Source organism: Lynx rufus, unplaced genomic scaffold, assembly GCF_022079265.1.
Source record: "Lynx rufus isolate CCGP_SWC_20201006 ecotype Redwood Valley unplaced genomic scaffold, mLynRuf1.p SCAF_7, whole genome shotgun sequence".
NCBI lineage: Eukaryota > Metazoa > Chordata > Mammalia > Carnivora > Felidae > Lynx > Lynx rufus.
The window spans coordinates 40764017-40788599 of record NW_025814889.1 but is presented as its reverse complement, the minus strand read 5'-3'; the positions used below and the strand labels follow the sequence as shown (position 1 = coordinate 40788599).

The 24583-nt window shown below is 47.1% G+C and overlaps 1 protein-coding gene and 1 pseudogene across 1 annotated transcript in view; one reads left to right on the top strand and one right to left on the bottom strand.

Annotated features, from left to right (window-relative positions):
• ANO2 (anoctamin 2) overlaps positions 1–24583 on the top strand; it is a 312785-nt gene that overhangs the window by 5586 nt on the left and 282616 nt on the right. The gene's annotated exons all lie outside the window — the stretch shown is intronic.
• On the bottom strand, positions 1457–19335 carry LOC124501171 (60S ribosomal protein L34-like; annotated as a pseudogene).

Sequence of the window (24583 nt, the reverse complement as noted above, 5' to 3'; positions counted from 1 at the left end):
AAGTCCCTGGGCTGCTTCTGGCAGAGCCAGGCCTGGAGGGGGCACGGTGCCAGCTGGGAGGCACCAGGAGGTGGTGCTCTCCTCTCTGACTTGGTGTCAGGTGGGAGCCCAGGACTGACCAAATCCCTTCCCTCTCTACAGAGAGGGGACCCCTCCCCACCAGCCTTAGAATGACCCTGACACCTGACTGTTCACCTTAGAGCCCTGGATGTCTGATATCTAACCCAAATTACTGCATGGAGCCAGAGAAATGGGCTGGGGGACATCTGGGGTGTAGGATGTCAAGATATCCCAGGAAGGCTGATTTAGGGGAAAAGATGTGGGCCAGGAATATCAGAATGTCTTCTCACTTTCTTAAAGCCAGAGGCCACTGTTTCTTGACCTTTGTCATCACCTCCTGTTCCCACTTCCTTTTCAGAAGAGTTTTTATACTTCTGATTAAACAGTGTGTCCTCCTAGGCCCCTGGATGGAACTGGGGTGATTTTGGGAAATTTGCTCTCTATCATTAGTCTGTGGTTTAAAGGGAGGAACCCAACTTTCCTGAATGCCTTCAGTGTGCCTCCTAATGTGGATCTCACTTTCACTTGTGTTCCCTCATTTCGTCTTTGGGACTATCCTGCCAGGCGGCTGTTATCTTCATCTTTTGAAGGAGATGAGGAACCAGGCTGAGAGGCTAGTGGCTCCGTCACGGTGACACCTACTTCGAGATCCAACTGAGGTTCGAACTCCATCTGAGGGTCTGGGGTCTTTGTTGCACCAGAGATGCCTGCCAAGCCCTCGACAGCGCTTTCCTAGTCTTCCTTCCTCAGAATTCCGAGAGGAGAGGCTCCTGCGAACACAGGCAAAATACAAATGTGGAGCTAATGACGCCCCAGTCCGTGCTGTTTCTCGGTGATGGCTGCTGCGCTCCCCCGGGTGTGGGTAGCGGTCACACTGCTGTTGACTTGTGCTAATGACTGAGGAAAATGTGCTGATTTCCCCCTGGCTTTGCGTGTGTTCCTGTCCCACGTGCCCCACCCTGAAGCCGCACGCGGGAGCCTTAGGCTTCTTACCTGCCTCTCTCTCCTACCCTAAGGGATCTTCAGGGGACACAACAAAGACAGGCCCCAGCAACCCCTGCCCCTGGGGCTGCACAGCTGAGCGGAGCAGAGCCTCCACAAGGCTGGTTGGATCTCATCTCCGAGGGGGAGGCCTCTCGGCAGCCTGGGGGTGGAATACAGAGAAAAGTGAGGAGGGGAAGTCAGGCCTCCCCAAAACTGGGTAGATGTTTCCTTTTCCAAAGAGTTAACAAAAATGGACACTCAGTATTCTTGCTTGATGCTAATGGCGACCCTGCTGAGGTGGTGCAAGCGGCTGTTGTCCCTTGTCCGAGCCGGTGTCAGGCTGGTGAGGAGCAGATCTGTGCCTTGCAACTGCTCCCCCTGTTCTCTTAAAATGACTCTCCAGGGGTGACATTTAGTCTACACAGTTGCCCATCCGGAGGCGAGCACCGTCCGGGTAGTGAAAGAGTTCGGGCAGTGGGTCTGGTGAAAAGCAGGCCGGGGTTTCAGCAGCAGAGGACAGGAGCTGGGGTGTGGCCCTCTCTCATGTCCTTCATGTCTGGTGTCTTCCATCTGTTGACCAGGGCTTCTAGAGGTCTCTAGAATTCCTCCAAAGGGGCTGGAAGGAGTGTCCAGCCTTTGATTTGCCAGTCCCACCGCACAGGACAGAGGGCAAGGGTCAGTGACTGGCCTGGCTGAGGGCCTCTGGCCTGTGTGCCACCTTAGCTGGCTGTGTGTCTTGCTGGTTTTCTGTTACCAGGTGCAGCCGGTGATGTATGAGAAAATGCAATCATAGGATATTAGAGCAGGAAGGGCTTTGGATCATTTCTTTCAATTCCGTCAGAGAACAGGGCCTAAAGTTGGGAGGACATGGCTTGTACAAGGTCACACTGCTAGGTAATGTCTTACATAAATGAAACACTGATGATAGAGAGTCTGTGCCGACAAGCAGGTCAAGGGGGACTGACTTCCTTCTGGTAGCTCTGTCTTCCTTGGAGCTGAGTTACTGTCTTCCCTCAGGGCTGGGGTCTGACTGGTGCTCCTGGTTTGACCTGTCACACCAGGGTCCTTGGCCAGTGCCTGTTCTGACTTCAGACACGGTGCGGATTGTTACATATTTTGAGTATCCCTTGTGTTTTCTGCTGTCATTTACGTGTGCCTCTGCACTTGGTCATGGAAAAGTTCGTCTCTATCCTGCTAATTAATCTTGCCTCTTCAGGGCAGTGCTAGATGGTTTGGGCCCTGAGACAGGCATGGAGAAGGAAGGCCACCCTCCGTTTGTCAGTTGATAAGTTCGAGGTCTTTGTGGACCAGAGGCTGCTTGGGCAGTCACTTCAACTGTAAAGACACGCAGGGGATCAGCTCCAGGGGAGGCCTGCCAGACTCTGTCCCTGCCACCCTCTCCTGCCTCTCATTTAGCACATGTTGACTGAGCGCCTACAGGTGCCATATCCTGGGAGCTGATGAAACATGTGACTAAGATGTGGTCCTTGCCTTCGAGGACCTTGTAGTCTATTAGGGGATGCTGACCTGATTGCAGAGAGTCACCTAAAGTCTATCTAAAAAAGCAGTAAGAGAGGGTACCAGGAGAGTGACAGATGGTCTGGGTGACCCCAAGTCCTCCCTCTGCTTGGAAGCTCTCAGCTGGTTCACCTTCCCTTTCTCTTCCCCCATGCTTGGGTCCTTACAGAAGTGAGGGGGCTGAGTCTTCTATTCTTATCAGGTCTCTGGGCAGGATTCACCCTCTGCACGCTGAGCTGCTGGTAGATGCTGTGCAAGTTAGAAGTTTTGCTGAAGTGGGTGTTGCATGTGGAAGGGTCTTTCTTTGAGCCTTCCAGGTCTGGAGACACCTGGTAGTTGTATCTGATGCTTGGCATGTGGTGAGATTGGTTCTGGGGCCACTTCAGCCTTAAGTGTCTCCTTCCTGCAGGCAGGGTCTCCCAGCCACCCTAGGTCAGCTCATCTGGGTGCCCCAGTGCCTCATCTCTGATGACCCTGGGGCTCTGAGGCAGCATCGGGAGCTCTGAAACCTTGGGAGTTTTGTGAATAGAATTCAGGGGCAGAATTCATTAACCTGGATGCTAGAAAATTGTACTTTATTTTCACCAACACTTAACTGGAACTTAGTGTTTACTTCAATTAAGGACATAGGTACAAAGCTACATTACTATGAGTTCCTGTGAGTTTGTCGCTGATAGAAATCACACATCACACATCACACATGGATTTCTGTCGCATTATATAGTTGTTGCACAAAGCTCCAAAAGCACGGATCCTCATGCTCAGTTTAGGGGTGCCTGGGTGGCTCAGTTGGCTAAATGTCCGACTTCGGCTCAGGTCATGATCTTCCAGTTCATGGGTTCGGGCCCATGTCAGGCTCTGTGCTGACAGTTCAGAGCCTGGAGCCTGCTTTGGTTTCTGTGTCCAACTCTCTTTCTGCCCCTCCCCCACTCATGCTCTGTTTCTCTCAAAAATAAATAAACATTAAAGAAATTGAAATTATGACAGTTTTGGGTTGTGCTGCTAGGTCTTGCTATTTATTGTGTTGATAAAGAAACAGGTATATGATAATATCATGAGTTTATGCTTAAATACTTTTTTATAAGTTTATTTATTTATTTTGAGAGAGAGAGAAGGAGAGAGAACCAGTGAGGGGGGCTGGAGAGAGAGGGGACAGAGGATCCGAAGAGGGCTCTCTGCTGTGCCCAATGTGGGGCTCGAACTCACGAACTGTGAGATCATGACCTGAGCTAAAGTCAGACACTTAACCATCTGAGCCATCCAGGCGCCCCTTAAATATTTTAATAACTATATTTCTGTATACTTAGTCTCCTCATTATTCTGTATAATTATTTTACACATCTAAAAATATTCTGTGAAGGGGTCTATAGCTGGTCTTTAGCTGACCATCTTAGGGCTCCAAGGCCCAAAAAAGGTTATGAAACCGTGAACATAACCTCTAAGACTGAGGAGAAGCTTCAGGCAGTGAGTGGTGGTCCTGTGTGGCTGCTGTGGGGATCCCTCCCCACATGGAGGCCACATGGGGATGCCCACTGGCTGCTGTCTGGAGACTGTCTGGTTCAGAGAAGGTTCCTGGGGAGTCCTGAGGCAGGGGCATGATTTGAGGGGCATGTGAACAGAACACACTTGTGACATCCCCTGAGCCCCTCCCTGCTGCTGCCGCTGCTACTTGGGGCCTGCGTGGTTAATTGCATTTGGAAGTATGTGGTTTAGTCTATAATATGCTTGAACTCAGGAAGGACATGGAGAGGAAAGAGGGTTGGGCTGAGTACCAGAGACCTGTGTTCTAGGTTCTGTTCTACTACCAGCTGGTTTCTTTCTGGACCTTTGACTTCCCCATCTGGAAAAGGAGAAGGTTGGGCATCATCAAGGATTCTCAAACGGTGTACTTGAGAGTGCTCGCTTTCCATGACTTAGACTGATGTAGTCTATGCTAACATAAAAATTGCTACTGTTTTCTCAATTTACTGGAAAATTGCAGTGATAAAGATGATTTTCTCAATTTAAAATTGTTCTTTCCTTAAACCTTTGGCGGCTGTTACTCCTTGTCTGCCAGTAAGTACTTGTTGAGGGCAGAGGAAGTGGATTGGAAGTAATAAGAATATTAATGTTAGGAAAACTTAGAATTGGGCGATCATGTTTAATTTTGCAACTTAGGTTTGGTGGTGGGTGTTTGTTGCCCATCCTGTGAGTCCTTCCACTAAAATTGGTCTTGGTTTGAATGTTTGAAGGACTTTTATGAAGGGTGTTCTAACAGCTCTTATGGGGCTCCACGGCCCCTGTGGATTCAGGCAGTTGTCAACATATGGCACCCGGTGGTGCAGTCTGCTAAGAAGGCTGACCCTTGTTCTGGATGAGCAAAGGGTGAGTAGATTGGTGAGTCTGAGCAGGATGATGGCTTTTCTGCAGGGGAGATAATGCTCATGTTTATATCAGGCTGCAAACAAAAGCAACAGTGCCCCTGATGTGTTCCCAGCCTTCCCTGTTCTGTGCATCATGACTGTGAGGAGGACGAAGTGACAGTACCTTGGAAGCAAAAGGATGAAGAGATGGTAGGGTTGTTAGCTGTGTCATTGTCTTTTGGAACAGACAGTGCTCTGTGGAGACCCTACCTTCCCTCATCCCTCCATCCCTCTTGGCTTGGAGGTCAGCTAAGGCAAGAGTGTTGTGAATCTCCCCAGCAAGATTCATAGAGATTGCCATTTTTGGTCCAATGGCTTCCAGGAAGTCCTGGGTGCATTGTGATGTCTTCTGGAACGTGTTCACCATCCCTTGATCATTGCTGGTTTGGGGTTCTCATCTGCTGCACCCCAGCCCACTGTGGATAGTAGCCGGACTCCCCATCCAGCTCAGCAGTCCAAGGGGCCAGGTGACCACTGGCATTCTTGTAACTGTCTCGTTGAGTTTCCACTTGGGGATCCCTTCATTGCTGTCAGGTGTCAAAGGGTGGAGTATCTCTGGCTGTGAATGTTTTAGCTAAAGCTGTGTTTCTCCCTCCCTCTGAACTCGTCCAGCCCAGGGAACTTACACTTAGCTCATCCACAGGCCCTCGGAGGGTCGAGGCTTCCCTGGCTGCAGAGAGGGCCTGTGGCGTTTTAGCACCTTTTCAGGAACAGGAAGTCAGAAGGAGTGGAATTTGATGGGTATGTTGGTCTGTTGTGTTTTCTTTGTCAAGTGCAGACACAGGAACCCGAAGGCTTTGGAGCTGAAGCCCCAGAGCCCTCAGAGTTTGTGTGGGTTCGTGGTTGGCTCCTTGCCAGACCACCCGCCCACGGTTACGGCGTTGTGTGTGTTGCTATGTACTGTTCCCACTGTGCGCCGTGGAGTTGAGGGGGTGCATTCGGACCAGCTCACACCATGGCTTGTGAGCACGGCCTGGGTGTCCCAGCTCTGCTAGCAGAACATTTTAGAAGACCAGTGGCCGTCAGTAGGAGTTACTTCGTGCAGGTCACCTGGACTTGCCCGGCAGCAGAATGTAGTGGGGAGAACTTTGTGTGTGGAGGGCCACAAATGGGACTCACTGACCCGTGCTTTTGTGCACGTTTGTCAGCCATGCTGGGTCTCTTTTCTCATTTGAGACGGGTAGGCAGCACCCTCCACAGGTGAACATACTTCCTAAACTGTAGGCTGTCAGAAAATGAAGTGTCCTTGTTTTCACCGTCCTTTGTAGGGATCATGTGGGGTTTCCTCTTTGCCAGTGGGCCCGAGTTGGCTCTGCCACCTGTCCACGTTTCTGCTTTAATTTTCCAATTTTTTTACCCTCCCTATGAGCTGAGCTGAATTTTCTGTCCATATTCTGAACGCATGAAGGTATCCCCAAAGGGAGGAGGAGGTGCGGGAAGTTTACTGTCGAGCTGGGAAACGAGACCTCCTCATGCAGGCACATGTGCTCACTGCGTCTCTTCTGGACTGGAGAGTCTCACAGCACTGGTTCTGAATACCGTGGTCGTGATCCTGAATACCACTGCTGACCAGTGTCAGGAGTTTACTCTCTCTACTCTTATTTGCTGGATTGTTTTTGCTAAGTTGGCTCACTTTTTAAACTTAAATTTATTTTATTTTATTTAAATTTGTTTAAGTTTATTTATTTATTTTGAGACAGAGAGAGAGCAAGCATGTGGTGATGGGAGGGGCAAAGAAAGAGGAAGAAAGAGGGAATCCCAAGCAGGCTCGCACTAACAGCTTGGAGCCCGATGCCGGGCTTGAACTCATGAACTGTGAGATCATGACCTGAGCTGGTATTAAAGAGTCGGATGCTTAACTGACTGAGCTACCTAGGTGCCCCGTTAAAAAAAAAAAAAAAATTATCTTTGTTTATTTATTTATTTTGAGAGAGAGAGTGCCAGCAGGGGAGGGGCAGAGAGAGAGAGAGGGAGAGGGAGAGATAGAATCCCAAGTAAGCCTTGCACTGTCAGCACAGAACCCGACACTGGCCTCGAACTCACGAACCATGAGATCATGACCTGAGCTGAAATGAAAGATCAGACACTTAACTGACTGAGCCACCCAGATGCCCCTTAAATTTATTTTAAAAGGAAATACCATATCCTTATCATAGAGAACCAGTATCACTGGCCAAGAAATAGACAGTAATGCAAAAATAAACCACAGAAAAAACCAAATAACGTCATTCATTTCTGGCTGGATGCAGCAGCTGTGGAAGATCTTAGGCCATTGGGGGTGGGGGGTACTGCTCACTCTTCCTTGAGAAGGAGGCTTAGCTAGTGTTGGAGAGGTTAAAGGTGTATTGGCATCTGAGACTTTATCTTTGCAGGAAAGTTAGAAAGAGGCTCACTTTTGCACTATTTAAAAATGCTATTTGATGCTCTGTTGTGTCTGTTCACTGTTTGACACTCCTTATTCTGTACTTGGGCAACATCACCCAAGCACTTAGTATAGCCTCTGAGCTTCACTTGTTCCTGGATTGACTGAAGACTTTGAGAACAGGGACTGTGTTTCATTCTTTCTTTGTTCTTTTGGACAATGTCTGGCACATAGTAAGTGCTCAACAGTGTTTGTTGAATTGATTCAACGCACAATGTGTAGTGAGAAAGTACACTGTAGAGCCGAGGGGAGGGAGAGATCCACAAGAGTTAGGCTTGGCAGGGAAGGCTTTCCAGAGATGGGGCGCTCTCTGCAACCCAGCCCCGCCCCTCTTCCAGCAGGGAACCTGTCCCTTCACTCTTCCTGGGGAGTCCCCTCCCAGTTCCTGTTTCTCCTTCTTGGTTCCCTCACCTCCTTCCCCAACCAGGGAAGAAAATGTGACAGCAGGCTGCCTCCCCCTCAGATCCACCTACCCTGAGGAGAGGTGGGTGGTCAGGAGACTTGTGGGTACGCCTGAGCCCTTACAGGCCACCCTCGGGCCCAGTGTTGAGGGGGGTTTGGTGCCCTGAGCCCCGGGGGTTATTAGCTGTCCTTTTCTGTCTTTCCATCCTCCTTCCTCTCTAGCTGTCTCCCTCTTCTTTCTTCTAGCAGCCTCTAGCTCTCCTCTGGTGGGCACCTCCCACAATGCCACAGACCACTGTGTTGAAGCCCTTGGCGGTGGTTGTGTTTATGCCAGGCTTCTCTCTGTGATATGATTGTCCAGTCCTCTAGAAAAAGACGCAGGTCCTGTTTGCTGTGGACACTGTGGCAGGAGCTGCCCATGTGACCCATGGCCATGCTCCGAAGGCCCCCCTGGCATCAGGACCCCACTTTCATCCAGTCACTGTTGGTCTCAGTGTTGCCGGTGTTGGGGGGGGCGGTACCTGTTCTCTCCCTCCTGCCATGGGAATCTGGACCAATTCCTCCCTGGGCATCTTGCTTCTGCCTTCCAAGTTATTCTTAATGAGCACAATGACTTCTGTGCTAGGTACATCAAGTAACTCATTTAGTCCTGGTAACAACCCTCTGTAGTATTTACCACTACTGCCCCCTCTTTTGTAGATAAGGAAACTGAAATTACCTAACTTGGTCAGGGCCCAATGGCTAGTGTCAGGGAGGGATACAGACAGACCCGGAGTCTGAGCTCTTGGCCACTGCGGTGTCCCACCCGTCCAGGGATAACGCTTCTGTCATCTGAGCTTGGTGTGAGGAGAGGGTGGCCATATTGTCACCATTGGGATTGCCAGCAGCTAAAGCAGGTTCAGGAGAGGAAAAGGTAGCCTCTGGACTTGAGATTATTCTGCTTACCTCTTTGCTCCCTGTTGGGCACACCTGTCTTCCATCCTGTCTGTCTGGGGAGGTTGTGGGTTGGGGAAGAGTTGTATCCTGTGGACACCTTTTAGTTACAAGGTTTGTAATTTGTGTTTGTGGCAAGAATTGGTCGGCTCAGGGGCGCCTGGGTGGCTCAGTCAGTTAAGAGTCCAACTTCGGCTCAGGTCATGGTCTCACGGTTCGTAAGTTCGAGCCCCATGTTGGGCTCTGTGCTGATAGTGCAGAGCCTGGAGCCTGCTTCACATTCTGTGTGTCTCTCTCTCTGCCTCTCCCCTACTTGTGGGTAGCATCCCCCCCCCTCTCAAAAGTAAATAAATAAACATAAAGAATATTAAAAAAAAAAAAAAGAATCCATCTGCTCAGGGCTGGCCCTGAGGCCATTAGATGGGTGTGGAGCCAGTAGGCAGGGGCGAGAGGTAGCAGGGTTTGCCAAGGAGGGTGAGGCTGGGGAGGGACAAGGCAAGAGCTGGAGAGCACGTGGGGTGCTGTGGGGCGTCGGGGCAGTGTGGCATCCGGAGCTTCTCGGGACCCCAGCAGGGAGGACATTGAGCCGGGCTGGAAGCTTCTCTGTGGAGCAGGGTTGGGATGATCCCTAGGTGTGTGTGCTGCCCTTTCCTGCCTTCAGGCACCAGAGTGGGTATGGGGGACCAGGAGGCGTTGGTCTTGAGCGTGCTTTTTCTGTGCATTTTCTGTGGCTTCTCCCCGTCTGGTTTCTCCATCACTCTACATCCTTTATGTGGACTGTCCGGTCTTTCCTTCAGACCCTTCATGTAACCCTGCTTTGAAGCCGCTACACTTGAATAGGGATCAAAGCTTCAGGCTTTTGGGCACCAGCAGGTGGAGCGAGGCTCTGGAAATCACACCATACTGGCTCTTTCTTTTTTTCAAGGACCATGGCCCCAGACCGGCCTCCCTCCTTCCTTTACCCCAGCTGTCCTAAGCCGCTTACCTTACAGCCTAATGCTGTAACAGCCAGGCACCGTTTGAGATGGAATGCCCTTTAAGCGCGAAGGCTTCTGTTCTGATCTGGGATGAAGGACGTGGTCAGTACATCTGGGGAGGTCAGTGTTTAATGAAGAAACAGAAGGCAGACAGTTTTTTCAGGGTCATGCAGGATGGCCCCTGTAAATGTGCAGGTTTATTCCATGTGTGGCTACTTATGGAGGGTGAGTGGTTAATCTGCCCACAGCCTCCTGCATTCTGGGTCATTCCCTCCTGCTGTTAGGATGCTCAGGAAATGGAAGCTAATTCAGTCATTAATCTTAGCCTAAGCCAAGCTGAATCAGACAGATATGCTAGGATCTCCCTCCCTCAGACCCAGAGTGTAACAGCCTCCAGGACCAAAGGGCTGTGGTTTATCTGCACCACCCCTCAGCTTCACTGGTTTGGGTGATTGCAAATTGCACAGACCTCGTCGGCATATGTATGTAGATTCACATTCTAACTGTCTTGCTTGGAACCAGGGAGGGCGGGGCTGGAAGATTTCCTGAGGGAGAAAGTTCTGAAGTAAGCAGAGTTGGAATGCCAGACTGCATCTGAATCCCAGCTCAGCCACTAAGCGATGTATAAGCTTGGGCAAGCCATATGATGTCTCCTGTCACTTTAGTTTTCTAATTGGATCTCTTCGAGTTGTTTTGAAGAAACATCTGGCACATTGTGGGTACTTAATATTTGTCAAGGAAACAAGTGATTCAGTGAGATGACATACCCCAAAGTGCTTGAGAGCCGTGCCTGGCATATGCTCGAGATTCAGTTTCCTTGTTATTCTAGTTCCTTGATCTCGGATCCAGAGATCCCTAAAACACTTCTGTCTTTTGCTGACCTCTAGGCTGACCTGTCTGTACATGAGATGTAGTCTCCCATCCAGATGACATCCATCTGTCTTCTGGTCTGGCTTCATGGACCAGCAGGAGACTCTAACACCTGCCTGTTGTCCCAATGCCCTGAGGAGCCAGCCCCTCTTTAAAAGGCTTTTTTTTCTTTTCTTCTTTCTGGAGTCTCTGGAAATCTCTCTCAAAAGCTAAGACCCATATCAAATACCTCACCAGAAGGCTGACTGGTCGCCGGGAAGGCTCACCTGGAATCATACAGACCTTCACATTCCCGGGCCTGTGACTAGATCTTTAATCTTTGTGCCCTGGTTTGGGCTAGCAGTCTAGCCTGATTTTAAAATCCTCATTGAACTTTAAGCATTTTAATGTAACTTGTTATAGTAAGTCCAGTTAAAATTTTTAAAATTTGTTTATTTATTTTGAGAGAGAGGGAGAGAAAGAGAGAGAGAGAGAGAGACAGAGAGTACACATACACACAAATGGGGGAGAGGGAGAGACAGAAACCCAAAGCCTCATGCAGGGCTCGAACTCCCGAACCGTGAGATCACGACCTGAGCCGAGATCAAGAGTCGGATGCTTAACTGACCACATCACCAAGGTACCCCAGTAAGTCCGTTTTTAAAGTGAAAAATCAGTGCAATTTTTCCGCTTTCTAAATCTGGACTTTCAAATCTCAAGTTTGAAGGGAGGCACACCGTACCTTTCTTGCTGTGCTTTGCTGAGAACAGCTATGCACTGTATAGCTCCAAGCACATTCTAGCCTCTTATCCTACCAGAGGAAGAGAGAATATAAACTGGCTCTTTTGCTTGCTTGTGTGGTATCGTAGAACTCAAGAGGGAAGTTCTTCTTGGTGTCTAACCTAACTCCCTCCAGAGCAACCATGTGTTGGTGAAGGAGCCGGTCAGATGGCATGCATTTGATTGGCCCCGCTGGGTCTCACGTACATGTCTCATGTCTCCAGAGCCTCATTTTGAAGCTCCCATGTCCCAGGCAGTGGAGCCAGTAGGAGGATTGAAAAATATCTTCCTTTTGGGCCTGAGGAGGAGAGAGTCTGACAATCTGCAGATTGGAGCTCTTTTCCCAGCTTTGTCTCAGACTCAGGACAGTCGTATGACTTTTCCCAGATCTTGAATTTCAGTGTTTTTGGCTGGTTTGGGTTCCTCCGTCCTCTGTCTCCTGTGACACCAATAAGCAGGTCCGCTCACTGTTTCCTGAAGATTCACATTTTCCTCGGTGGGCTGCATGAGATATCTGGAGGTCATCTTGTCCACGCCCCTGCCTCTGGAACAGGCTTCTCGTGTCCCTGTCCTTCAAACATCTTCCTAGAGACTTCTCCATCGTTTCAGATAATATCTCCCTATACTTTAGGGACAAAGTTCTTTCTAGAGTCTGACTTAAACCTCTCTTGCTGCCATCTCAGTCCCTTGGTCCACCTAGTCCTGGCCTCTAGAGAGGCGCAGTACAGCTGCTTGGCCCCGCCCCTGTTCCTTCCTTGTTCTTGTTGGGGTATCACCTCCGTGCATCCAGCTCGTGAATCCCCCAGAAATTTCTTTGTCACTAGATCACATTGCAAGCTCCTGTCCAAATGCTGTCTGGCCGCTTCCTGTTCCAGGCATCTCCCTCCCACCTGAGTATTTGTGTTTCTGATTATTTATCCCCAGATGCAGCAGCCACATTTTTCCAGGTTGAATCTGCTCGTTGTTACTTCCTGCCTGGGTTTGCTAACATCTCCAGGTCCCTTTTGCAGCCTCTACCGCACGGGCTTGCTGGGCTGCGTGCAGCCCTCGGAAAGCAAACCGCCAATGGAGCGGGCTCTGGGCTGGGGAGAGCCGGTTCTTCTGCTGAGAGGGGCCCCACCCCTCTGAAGTCAAGGCTCTCCCCAGGAGGACATCTGAATTGATGAACACAGAAAGCCATCGAGCGCTGCCAGCAGGGGGACGACCTACCCCGAGACCTGTCCCAGCTGTTCGGCTTTCTCTTAGTCTCCTGAGCCGAGAACAAGGGGACGCCTTCCTGCCCTCTTGGCCTTGGCTCTGTCCAAACAGCCATCACCAGTTCTAATTAAATACTCAGCAGATGAAGCCACCGAGTCCCGCCAGATGAGGGGGTTGGGGCCATTTCCTGTCCAGGTAGGGGCCTGGGCCAGGATGGCAGGGGCCACAAGTTAAATGCAGAGGAAGAGTGAATGCTCCCCCCATTTTTTTTTTTTTTTTTGGAAAAGGGAGGGTTTATTTTATTTTATTGTAAACCCCGATGACTCAGAATGTCAGAGTTGCAAGGGACCTTTGAGAGTCTTTAATGCTCGTCTCATTTTACAGGTGGAGGCCCATGGAAGTTTGGTAACTTTCTCCAATTCCCAGAAGTGTTACAAATTGTCCTCTGCTCTCTAGATGGGTGCTCACTACTAAGCATGGAAAGTTAAGTCTCTCTCAGTGAGGAGGGGCTCAGAAACAGATGCCTGTCCAAACAACCTTGTCTTCCTCCTGCTGTATCTTGCCTCACTCTTTACCTTGACCCAGAGCTAGAAGGTGATGCCAGGTGCAGTGGTACCTCTCTAGCCTCCCAAGGCTCTCGGTTTACCATGATTAAATTGAGGTCCAGGAGTGTGAATGAGGGTGAGTGGGATGGCTGCTCCAAGAGATTGTCAGAACTTGAGTGACCTGGGAAGGGGGTTGGCTGGGGCACTGGGGGTGGGGGTGGGGAGAAAGCTGTTAAAGACAGAACTCCTGCATCCTGCTCCCCGTCCCAGTGCTCTTTCTCCCTATCCCCGGACAGCTTCTGAGTTTTGAACATGTTGCTGTTTAGGAGGCTTCCTCAGAAGATGCTGATGAATTTGGAGTGATTTTAAAATTCAACTGGGGAAATAAACAGCTGCAGCTTGAAACACAGACACACACACACTGTGCTGCCGTGTCTCCCTCCTTCCCAGTCTAGGAAAAGCACACGCACCCAAGCCATGTAGAAACACAGAAACCCATGTGGATGGGCTGAAGGAGGACTGCAGAGGGAGAGGGATTAGCTCTTGGCATATATCGCACCAGGAGACTGCGTGGTCTCAAGAACATGCGTCTGGAACCCTAGAGACCTTTGCATCCCTGGTGTGTGGGAACTCTTTGCAAGGCAGAGCTGGTTTTCTTTTCTGAAAACCTTCCACTCCCCTCGGAAAGGGGGAGGAGAAAGGGAACAGGCATTCGTTTTTTGTTTTGTTTTGTTTTGTTGTTGTTTTTTAAATATTTATTCATTTTTGGGAGAGCACAAGTAAGGAAGGGGGGTCAGAGGATCCGAAGCGGGCTCTGCTTTGACAGGCTGACAGCAGTGAGCCCGATGTGGGGGTTGAACTCACGAACCTGCGAGATCATGACCTGAGCCAAAGTCAGATGTTCAGAGCCACCCAGGTGCCCTGGGAACAAGCATTTGTGTGGTCACCCGAGTATATATTCATATTCTCTTAAAGCTATTGTGGGGTAGTAGTTCTTGTGAAATTATTCCTATTTTATAGAAACTGAGGCTCTCAGAGATGAAACGAAGCTCCATTTCAGTGCCATGCACTGAACGTGCATGCCATGACACGTGCTGCCACCTTATTCTCATGGGTTCTGACTGAAGATCCCAGAATCCATGGTCTTTGAGGGACCAAGCGATTTTGGGGGATAGCTGCTAACCCACTGCATGTGTCTTTTTCCTTCTCTGAAGATGGAACTCATGCGACTTGGCTACTTGGCTGAGTTGTTAGAATTCCTAATAACATGAAGTCTGTAATCCTCTGAGCTGTGATCAGAAATGACTGTTAGGGGAGCCTGGGAGGCTCAGTCAGTTGAGCGTCCGACTCTTTGGTTTTGGCTCAGGTCATGATCCCAGAGTTGTGGGATTGAACCCTGCATCTGGCTCCTCACTGAATATGGAGTCTGTTTAAGATCCTCTCTCTCTCTCTCTCCCTCTCTCCCTCTCTCCCTGTCTCCCTGTCTCCTTCTCTCCCTTTCCCTCTCTCTCTCTCCTTCTCCCCTTCCCTCACTCCCTCCCCACAGCCCCTCCCCTGCTTGGTGCCTGGACTCCCTCCCTTCTTCCCTTTCTCTCTCTCTCTAAAAAAAGAAATGACTGTTAAAGAGAGATTTGCTGGCTTCTAACCTGGAAGCACCATCCAAAGGGGTTGTTTTAAGTAGTCTACTGTGTGTCTCTCATGCACAGGCACAGTAGGGCAGAATGTGAAGTCCCAGCTCAGGCTCTCCCACCCTAGCAAGAGACAGCAAGCTTCTTGGCTGCCGCTTGCTTTTACATGCCCACCCTTTTTTCCCCTGTCCTTGGGAACCCCTCTTTCAACCCTGTTACCCCTCCAGTTATCACCTGCTCGCTCCTCTTCTTCACAGCCAGGCTTAAAGAAACCTTCCTGTTGAAGTGTAACATATATCAGAAAAGCGTACATGCACAAATTGTAAGTGTAGGACTTGATGAATCATCACCAAGTGGATCCATGTGTGTAACACCACCCAGATGAAGAAATATAACATTTCCAGCTCTCCAGAACCCCCCTTGGGCCTCTGCCCAGTCACGGGCCCCTGTCCAAAGGTCACCATAACTACTTCGATGTTCAGGCGTGAGTGTTGCCTGTTTTTGAACTTTATGTAAATGGAATCATTTGGTATATACTTAGTGCCTCATTTTTTTTTCCCTCAACATTAAGTATGTGATGTTCATCTGTGTTATGTGTAGTGGTGGTTTATTCACTAGTATAAGGGTATTTATTTCATTTGAGTGTACCACAATATACTTACTCAGTCTCCTGTCAGTGGACATTGTTTTCTGCTTTAAGCTATGAATAGTGTTGCTTTGACTGTTCTTTTACAAATCTTTTGGTGAATGCACGGGGGAGAGGGGAGAGGGAGAAAGAGAGAGAGAATCTTGTGTAGCCCAATGTGGGACTTGATCCCACGACCCTGGGATCATGACCTGAGCCAAAATCAAGAGTCAGATGCTCAACCGACTGAGCCACTCAGGCGCCCCTTGGTGAATGGACTTCTGATGGGTATTCTTTGTGGGGGGAAGTGCTGGGTCATATGGTATATATGTTTGTTTAACTTTAGTAGACACAACTGACCAGTTTCCAAAGTTTTTATGTTAATTTATACTCTCCATTAGCGGTGTACAGGAGTTCCAGTTTCTCCACATACTTGGCAACTCCTGGCGTTGTCAGTCATTTTAACTTCAGCCATTCTTGCTACATACATAGTGGTGTCTGAGTGTGGTTTTAATTTTCATTTTCTGATGGCTAATGAGATGAAAACCTTTTCACATGTATTTTTTCCCCTAGCCATTGGATATTCTCTTTTGTGAAGTGCTTGTTCATGTCTTTCAGCCATTTTAAGAGATGAATTGTCTGCCTTTTTCTCATTGATTTGAAGAAGTTCTTCATATGTTCTTGGTATGAGTCTTGTGCTGAGTATCTGTTTTCCAAATATCTTTTTTCCACTCTGTGGTATTCCTTTCCTTCTTCATTTGTGCCTTTTGGTGGATAGAGTTTCTTAATTTTATTCTAGTCTAATTTATTGATCTTTTCCTTATGATTAGTGTTTTTTGTGTTCTGTTTGAGAAACCATCACCTTTAAAGTACAAGTTGTGAATATATTTTTTAATGTTATCTTCCAGAACTTTATTGGTTAACAATTCACTTTTGGACTATAGTCCACATAAAGTTGATTTTTTTCTTATGTGTGTGGCATGTTTGTGAGTCAAGATTAATTTTTTTCTCCACATGGATGTCTGATTGACCCAACAATGTTTGTTGAAAGAACCGTCGTTTCCTGTGGCTCTGCAGTGTTCCATGTCATCAAACAAGTGTGTGTGGCTGCTTCTGGATTCTCTAATTTATTCTGTGGTTCTGTTCGACTGTATTTGTGCTAATACCTCCTTGTTGTAAACATTGCACTTTATGTTAGGTATTTCACAGCCTTTCAGAGTTTTTTGTTTTTGTTTTTTTTACATTTTCTGTTTTTTTTTTTTAAATCTTTTTATCTTAAGCAAGCTCCTTCAGTCTGACTTCTGATCCTGCCACTGTGCCCCAAATGGCCCCCTGTGGGCCATAGATGACTGTCCCCCTATGGTTGGTGCTAAAAGGTAACAGATATTTTAGTTCTCCGCTTCCTTAACCTTATAGCAACATTCAGAAGAGCTGACCTTTCCTTCCTGTTTGAAACACTATCTAAGCCGATGCCATGCTTTCCTGATTTCCCTCCTACTTCTCTGGCCACCTCCTCTCAGTCTTCTTGGCTGGGTTATTCTGCTGGATTATTATTTTAATACTTTTTGATTTTTGATTTTATGTTTTTAATTTGAGAGAGAGTGCGCACATGTGTATGAGCAGGGGAGGGGCAGAGGGAGAGAGAGAGAGAATCCCAAGTGTAGAGCCTGATGCAGGGCTTGATCCCACGACCCTGGGATCATGACCTAGTGAAATCAAGAGTCAAACACTCAACCGAATAAGCCACCCAGGCTGCCCCAGTGTTATTATTTAAATGTTGGGCTGCTTTGAATCTCATTTCTAGGCTCCCTTTTCTCATTTTACAGTTACTCCCACGATGATTTATTTCCAACATTTCTGCTGCCGTCTTCATGTTAAGAGAACTCCTGAATTTATATCTCCACTTAGAATTTTCTTCGGAGCTTGAAATCCTGGATTATCTCAATCAGAGTTTTTCCCCTTGTCGTTCTCTTCCTGAATTATTTTTTTAACAGAGAATGTTTTATTATCCTACCTTCCTTATGTACTCAGATCCCCTCCAGTTGGGGCTTCAGGCAAGGGATTTCTTTGAAATTCAGTTGCCCAAAATAATTAATTGGGGGTATTTCTCTAATTCACTAGGAAGCTGAGAGAATTACCCAGTTTATTTCTGTCAGTTTCTTTGTTCTCTTAAGAAACAGGTAATATCCCTACGAAGTGTTGGTTGTCAACCCTCCTAGGTTTCTGTGAAGCACTCCTCATCTTCGGTGTTACTCTTTTCATCTTCATTTTGACATATAGAATGGTAGAGCTTCAAAGGAGGGGAAGATGAAGGCACAGAAATGCCAAGTGAATTCCTCCCACCACAACTGGGGCAGCAAGGCCCTCAGTTTTTTCCATCAGACTCCCCTCACAAGGACCATTGGTGATTCTCAAAAACCAGATGTCCAGTCTCCAGCCTTGATTACTAGTCCAGGGGTGGGAAAGAGCTGCCCCTTTTACCCTGCTGGGGAATTGACAAACAGGCTTATTTATTTGTTCATTGCTTATGTCCTATGATTCTCCTGATAATCACTTTAGAACTTTTTTTAGGTCGAAATCATCCCCTGTATCTCTTAAAGCTGGAGATACAGTGTCATAGGGACTACTAATCAGGATGTCAGTTAGATTGAAAGATCTTTTTTGTGTGTTTGTATATGTAGGTGGTCCATTTCTTCTCAAATTTGAGCATTATCAGAGTCACCTGAAGAGCTTATTTAGGACTATGTTTCTCTGTATGTTTTGATTAGCAGTTGCTCTAGGAATTACAGTAGATATGCTTATGTTTTTATAGTCTATTCAGAATCAGTGTTTTACCACTTCAAGGTGAGTGCACAAACCTTACCATCTCATAAGTCCCTTCCTGCTTTGTCGTCATTTTCTTATGTAACTACGGTGACACCTATTGAAAAATGTGTCAGAAATGTTATAGTTTTTATTTTAACTACTAAACATATTTTTAAAAATCAAGAAGAATAGAATGGTGTATTTCATTTACTTAGATATTTACCATTTTTGTGGGTCTTTCTTCATTCCTGATGTTCTAAGATTCCCTTATGTCTGAGGACTTGCCTTTAGCAATGCTTTTATTGTTTGCAGGAAGTTATATTGTTTTCTTTCATCTGAGAGCCCTTTATTTTAACCTTCATTCGTGAATGACATTTCCACAGGATAGAGAATTCTGGGTTAATTGTTCTTTTCGGTCTGTATTTACAAAATGTTCTTCTGCTGTTTTCTGGCCTTCTCGTTTCCTGGTGAGAAATCTGTACTCATTCAGATAGTTGTTTTCTGTTTACCTTTAGTATTTTTTTATCTTTGTCATTAGTTTTGTCAACAATTGATTATGATATGTGTGAGGATGGATTTCTTTGGATTTATTCTGTTTGAGATTTTCTGGGCTTCTGGAATCTGTACATTTCTATCTTTCACCAGATTTGGGAGGAAGTTTTCAGTTATTAAAAAAATTTCTTTTCTGCACTGAGCTCACTCTTTTGTCTTTCTGGGAGGTTTGGTGGCATTAATGTTAGATCGTTTTGGTAATGTCCTATAGGTCTCTGAGGTCCTGTTTTTCTCTCTGTTGTTCAGATTGGATAATTTCTTTTTAATTTAATTATTTTATTACTCAAAAGAGATTCATTGTAAAATGTAGCTTTCTGACTCTGTGCTTGTGGCTTCAACATTTTCACAATGATTTTCTGCTCCTCAGTAAGAAAAGCACACTTGATCCTGTCATGAACACACTTAGCACGCATGGAACCATCATGGACCCCGCTGACATGTTTTCTTGTTTTAGACAACCTCATAAGAACTTTAGGTCTCCCAGAACAGACTCCTTGAAGTTGGCCTGGATACACGTCACATGCAGATTTTAGGGCTTTCTTAATCTCCTTGGTATAAAGGTAAACGATTCTATTACCAGGGGTTCAGGATAGCCTAGTGTTGTTAGAGGCTGCTTTGTAGGACAGCCTATGATGACATGTCAAATGCTGGACCATTCTGAATGCTTATGGATGCCGTCCCCCTGGAAGAGAGCCAGACTGGATCATTTCTATTGATTTTTTGAAGGATTCTCTTTCTTCTGTCACCCTCATTCTGCTATTGAGCCCATCAATGAGCTTTTGATTTTGATTATTGTATTTTTTTTCCTGGAACTTCTATTGGGTTCATTTTTATGTCTTCTGTTTTTTTTTTTTTTTTTTTGGCTGAAATTTTCTATTTATTTCAAGAGTGTCCCTTTCTGAGGCATTTTTATAATAGCTACTTAAAGTAGCTTAAAGGTGTTTGCCAGGTATTTAGTATCTTTGCTGTGTTGGAGTTGGCATCTGTTGCCTTTTCCCATAAAATCATTTTCTGTTTCTTTGTGTGCTCAATAATTTCTGAGTGCGTCCTGGACATTTTCAATATTATTAGATGTTGGGTCCTGTTTAAATCCTATTTGTGTTTTAGCAGGCACTTGATCTGCCTGGGAGGCTGCAAGTTCTGACCAGTCCTCTGTGGACCGTGGTTTCAATATCAGTTTCATTTTCAAAGCCTTGTGCTGTTTGGATCTGTCCCGCAGATGCTCCCAGGTGGCTAGTTTGGAACATGGGCAGTGGTCTACCACGTAGTTCAGTCTTTATGTAGCCTGCTGTTTAGGGTCAGATGCATGTGCCTAGAGCCCAGGGGTGAGCGAAGGAGTTCATGAACAGCTTTATGGGGACAGTTTGCTGTGCTCCTCCCTCTCTGTGATCTTTTTGTACCTTCCAGTTTTCCAACGTCCCCTTTGTCACCTTTTCTCCAGAAACCTTGGGATTTGCTTACCCTCTTCTGCCGCATATTTCCCACAATTGCATCTGTATCTGGGTCAAGCGGTGGGAGAACAGAGAGAGAGAGAAACAGCAACAGGGGTTTGCTCCACCCTCTTGGGGGCACAGCCCCTCTGTTCAGGGGAGAAGGTTCCTTTCCCTTAGACTTCTAGAGGCCTGTGGGCTAGGGTGCAAAAGCATAGAGAAAAGAAAAAAAATGGGGGTTTGCTTCCCTTCTCTCTGAGTGTTGAGGTTCCCTTTTTTTTTTTTTTTTTTTTTTTAATTTATTTCTCAAGCCAACACTAGAGGGCTTCTCTTGGGGCTCTCTGCCGTGCTGGTGGTGCCCACCTCTGGCTTTTGGACTGCCTTGGCTCTAAGCGGGGGGATACCGAAGGAGAAAAACACCAGTTTGGTGTTAGTTTGAGGAGCTCCCTAGTTCCTCAGTCTGCCTACTACTGTTTATCTTTCAGAATTCTCGAGTTGCTGCTCCATACCTTCTGTTCAGGTTTCGTAGCTATGTTCAGAAGAAAAGATGCAGGGAACATGCTTACGTCCTCTTACCTGGAACTGAGACTCCTGGAAGGCTTGTTTAGAGCACAGCTTTCTGGCCCCCACGCTGAGAGTTTCTCTAATTCCATTAGTCTCAGGGCTGGAGAATTTGCACCCCTAACAAGCTCCCAGAAGCTGCTGATGCTGCTTGTCCCAGAACCACATTTTGAGCCTATCCGTAAATAATCATGGGAAAACTTTTTATCCAGAGTAGACTGTACGTCAAGTTACTTCATTTTAATAACATTAAGTACCCAATGGTTTATTATTCAATAAGCTGCAAGAGAAAGGACAGTGGAAATCCCTTGGTTGAGCAGATGAAATTAAAAGAAATAAAACATTACAGAGTTTATTATCTATTAGATGGCCAAATGGGAACTATGGTTGATGCTTTACAAGTTTATAGAGCTTTACAAGTTTGTAGAACTCAAGACTTGTGGAAATGTTGTCATGGGGAATTTCCAGTATTAAGATATCGGCTTTAGGTATAAATTTTTCAAGCAGAATGTCATGGAACATCTAGTAACTCTTGAATTTCTTTGTTTGTGGGCTGTATCTTTGAGTGTAGGAAAGGCGGTCAGAGGAACTAAATTTTCATCTCATGAAAAGCTGGTTGGCAAAGGAAGAGCCCCAGTTGTCCATGCCATCCTGGCAGTGATGAAATCTGACCTGGTGTGGTCAGATACGGGCACCAGGCTTTTCGTGTATGTATGTTTTAAATCAAAGAAAAGGTATATATTGCTTGAATGCGTATCACAAGAATGGGAATTTTAGAAAAAAGAAATCCACTTGCACTCCCTGGTCCTTAACACAGGGCTTGAGAAGTGCTTGCTGGGTTGGACTCTTTCTAGGTTGGATTCTCTCTCACTTTTAATATGTGCTTTTAGGAAAATCCTGAAAGATAGAGCCACTCAAAAATAATTAACTCCAGATTAGGTATATGAATACCTTATAAAAAGAGCAGTCCGTTTATCTGTTCTGACACGTACACGTCTGCCTTGGGCTCTGGGTGCAAGGCCCACCTCTGGGGGGCCCCGCAGGGTTTAAGACAGGGTCTTACTCTGTTACCCAATGCTGTTCCAGTGTGACCAGCTGGAAGCACATTCTCCTCTGGCTAGTGCACCAGCATTGAGGCTGCTAGCGTCTAGAGCGGCTGTCATACTAGAGGAATGAGCTGTGCAGCCACAAGAGGCCTTGCCACCTTCCCCAGGCCCCTGGGGGGAGATTTTCCATGCTGCCAAGGACTCAGTACAGGTGGAATTACCACCTCTGGGCAGAACTGTTTTCCCCAAGTTGCAGGTCTGGGCAGAAAATTAAAAAGAGTGGAATCTTAAGCCCCAGGGGCCACAGACCAGAGAAGGCATAGACCCGACGAGTCCTGTTTTCCGTCTGTGTACCTGCTTTTGCTTGTCCACAGACACACTGCCTATGATTATCTATCCTGTCTGAACTCTTAGCCCCAGGGCATTATTCGCACAACTGCCACAGAGTCCTCCAGGCCACCAGGAGGCAGTAAAGAGCCTTGGAGGGCAGCTTCACCAAGTGAAACCCTACAAACCAGGCACGGCCCCCCTGTAAGAAGACTTTACTTCTCGTCAGGCCCTGACCTAAAAAGGCCTCATTTTCCCTCTCCTTGGGAACCCCACTTTGTCATTCCTGGGTTGATTGTCCATCTGGTGGCCAGCACACCCCAACTCTGTCACTCTCAGTGTGGCACCGGGAAGGAGGGGCTATGGAGAGGAGGACACGTGGTCCTGGTTCCCAGGAAAGCCGCCAGCAGGGGAAGGAGATAAAGACACAAGACATTTAGCGTCTACGAGTCCCATCCGCGTGTAGGTGTCTTGACTTGTTGAGGCTGCCGGGTGCTCATATGCTGACCCACATTTGAGCAAGTTTCTTCTTGGACTACAACTGCTCCTGTCCTGCTGTTCCCGGCAGCGTGTGCCCTCCTTGAGGGCAGCGGTCATGGGACATTAATGTCTGTATCTCCACATGAGCAGGGCAGAATCATGGCTAAGCACCCTGACTCAGGGGCCAGACGAGTCTAGATTCAAATCCTTGTGTAAGTGCCAGAAGCTTTGTCTCTCTCATGAAGAGTTGGCATTTACATCAAAGAAAAAAAAAAAAGAAGAAGAAGCCATATCAGCCGTATGTGCCCCACAGAGCTTGTGTGAGGCGTGCAGGAGATGATGCCTGTGGAGAGCTTAGAGGTGTGCATGGCATGTTGCAATGTTCCAAAACATTAGTTACCCTGCTCCCTTCATGCTCCCTGCTTCCCTGCTTCTGGAGCTCCGCCCTCCCCCCCCCCCCCATGCTTGGCATGCAGAAGGTGCACATGAAGCATTAGTGAATGACTAAGAGAATGGCTGAAGAGAGAAAACCAGTTGTGACTCAGCGATATGGCTAGTTGGGCCTCCGGGAGACAGGCGCCCCCTTTTCCCTGGACACTGGTGGGAAGGGACCGCCACAGAGCCGGGGAAGGGGCTGGCCCCCAGGATCAAAGTCTTCACTGGGGAAGCAGTAGGTTCTCAGGGTTGGTCCCAGCCCATTCGTGAATGATCTGCCTCGAATCATACATTTTTACTGAGGACGCTGCTGTGTCAGGTAGGGTTACCTCCTTAAATAATTCAATGTTGGAAGATTTAACTTTCACTTTCCTGGATTTCAGTGAATCTATCCTTAACATTTCATTGGGGTTTGAGGCTAGTGAACGTAGCTCTCTGTGGATTTTGTGAATTACTCATTCCTTTTTGACTTTTTTTTTTTTTAAGATCCAAGCCAAATTTTTTAAAGTTTATTTATTTTGAGAGAGAGAGACAGACAGACAGCATGAGCAGGGAGGGGCAGAGAGAGAGGGAGACAGAGAATCCCAAGCAGGCTCCACGTGGAGCCTGACGAGGGGCTTGATCCCCCAAACCATGAGATCATGACCTGAGCCGAAATCAAGAGTTGGACACTTAGCCGACTAAGCCACCCAGGCATGCCTCAAGCCAAATTTTTAATGGCTATTAGATTCAAGAAACATCACATTATAATTGTTTTTTGTAATTGTGGTGAAATACACATAGTTTAAATACCTATACATACATATGATTATACACACAATTTTAAATAACATAAAGTGTGCCATGCTGGCCATTTTTAAGCATACAGTTCGGTGGCATAAAGTACATTCACATTGTTGGGTAACCATTTCCACATTCACGCCCAGAACTTGTTCATCTTCCCCAGATGAGACTCTGTCCCCATTTAACACTAACTCCCCACTCCCTTCCATCCCCAATCCCTGGCAACCACTGTTCTATTTTCTGTCTCTTTGGACTTAACTACTCTAGGTACCTTATATTAAGGGGAGTCATACAGTATTTGTTCTTTTGCGTCCTTTTATTTCAGTTGGCACAATGTCTTCAAGGTCATCCCTGTTGTAGGCTGTGGCAGAATTCCCTTCTTTTTAAGGCTGAATAATAGTCCACCGTATGTATATCCATGGTCTGTCAATGGTCACATGGGTGGCTTCCACTTTTCAGCTAGTGTGCGTAATGCTGCTGTGACCATGAGTGTACAGATGGCTCTTTGAACACCTGCTTTTCCTGTTTGCTTTTAAACTTGCTTGGGAGGGTCAGGGCAGCTTCGGTTTGCAGGCTGGGAAGGGCCTCTCCTCCTCAAATGCAGGTCCTGAGTCCCAGGTCAGGACTCTATTCAGAGTCCTCTTGGCCCACTGCAGCCATCTACTGGGTGATAGGATCTGTGGTTTTCTTCTGGTGATCCCTGCTCATGGAGAGGGGCAACGGTATACATCTCCAGAAAAACGGACACAGGAAAGTTTGCTCTGGCTTTGGCTGGAGTCTGCCTTGACAGACTCCCATTTCTTGTGTATGTGTTGATTCACAGTCAGGGTCTGTAAGGCAGA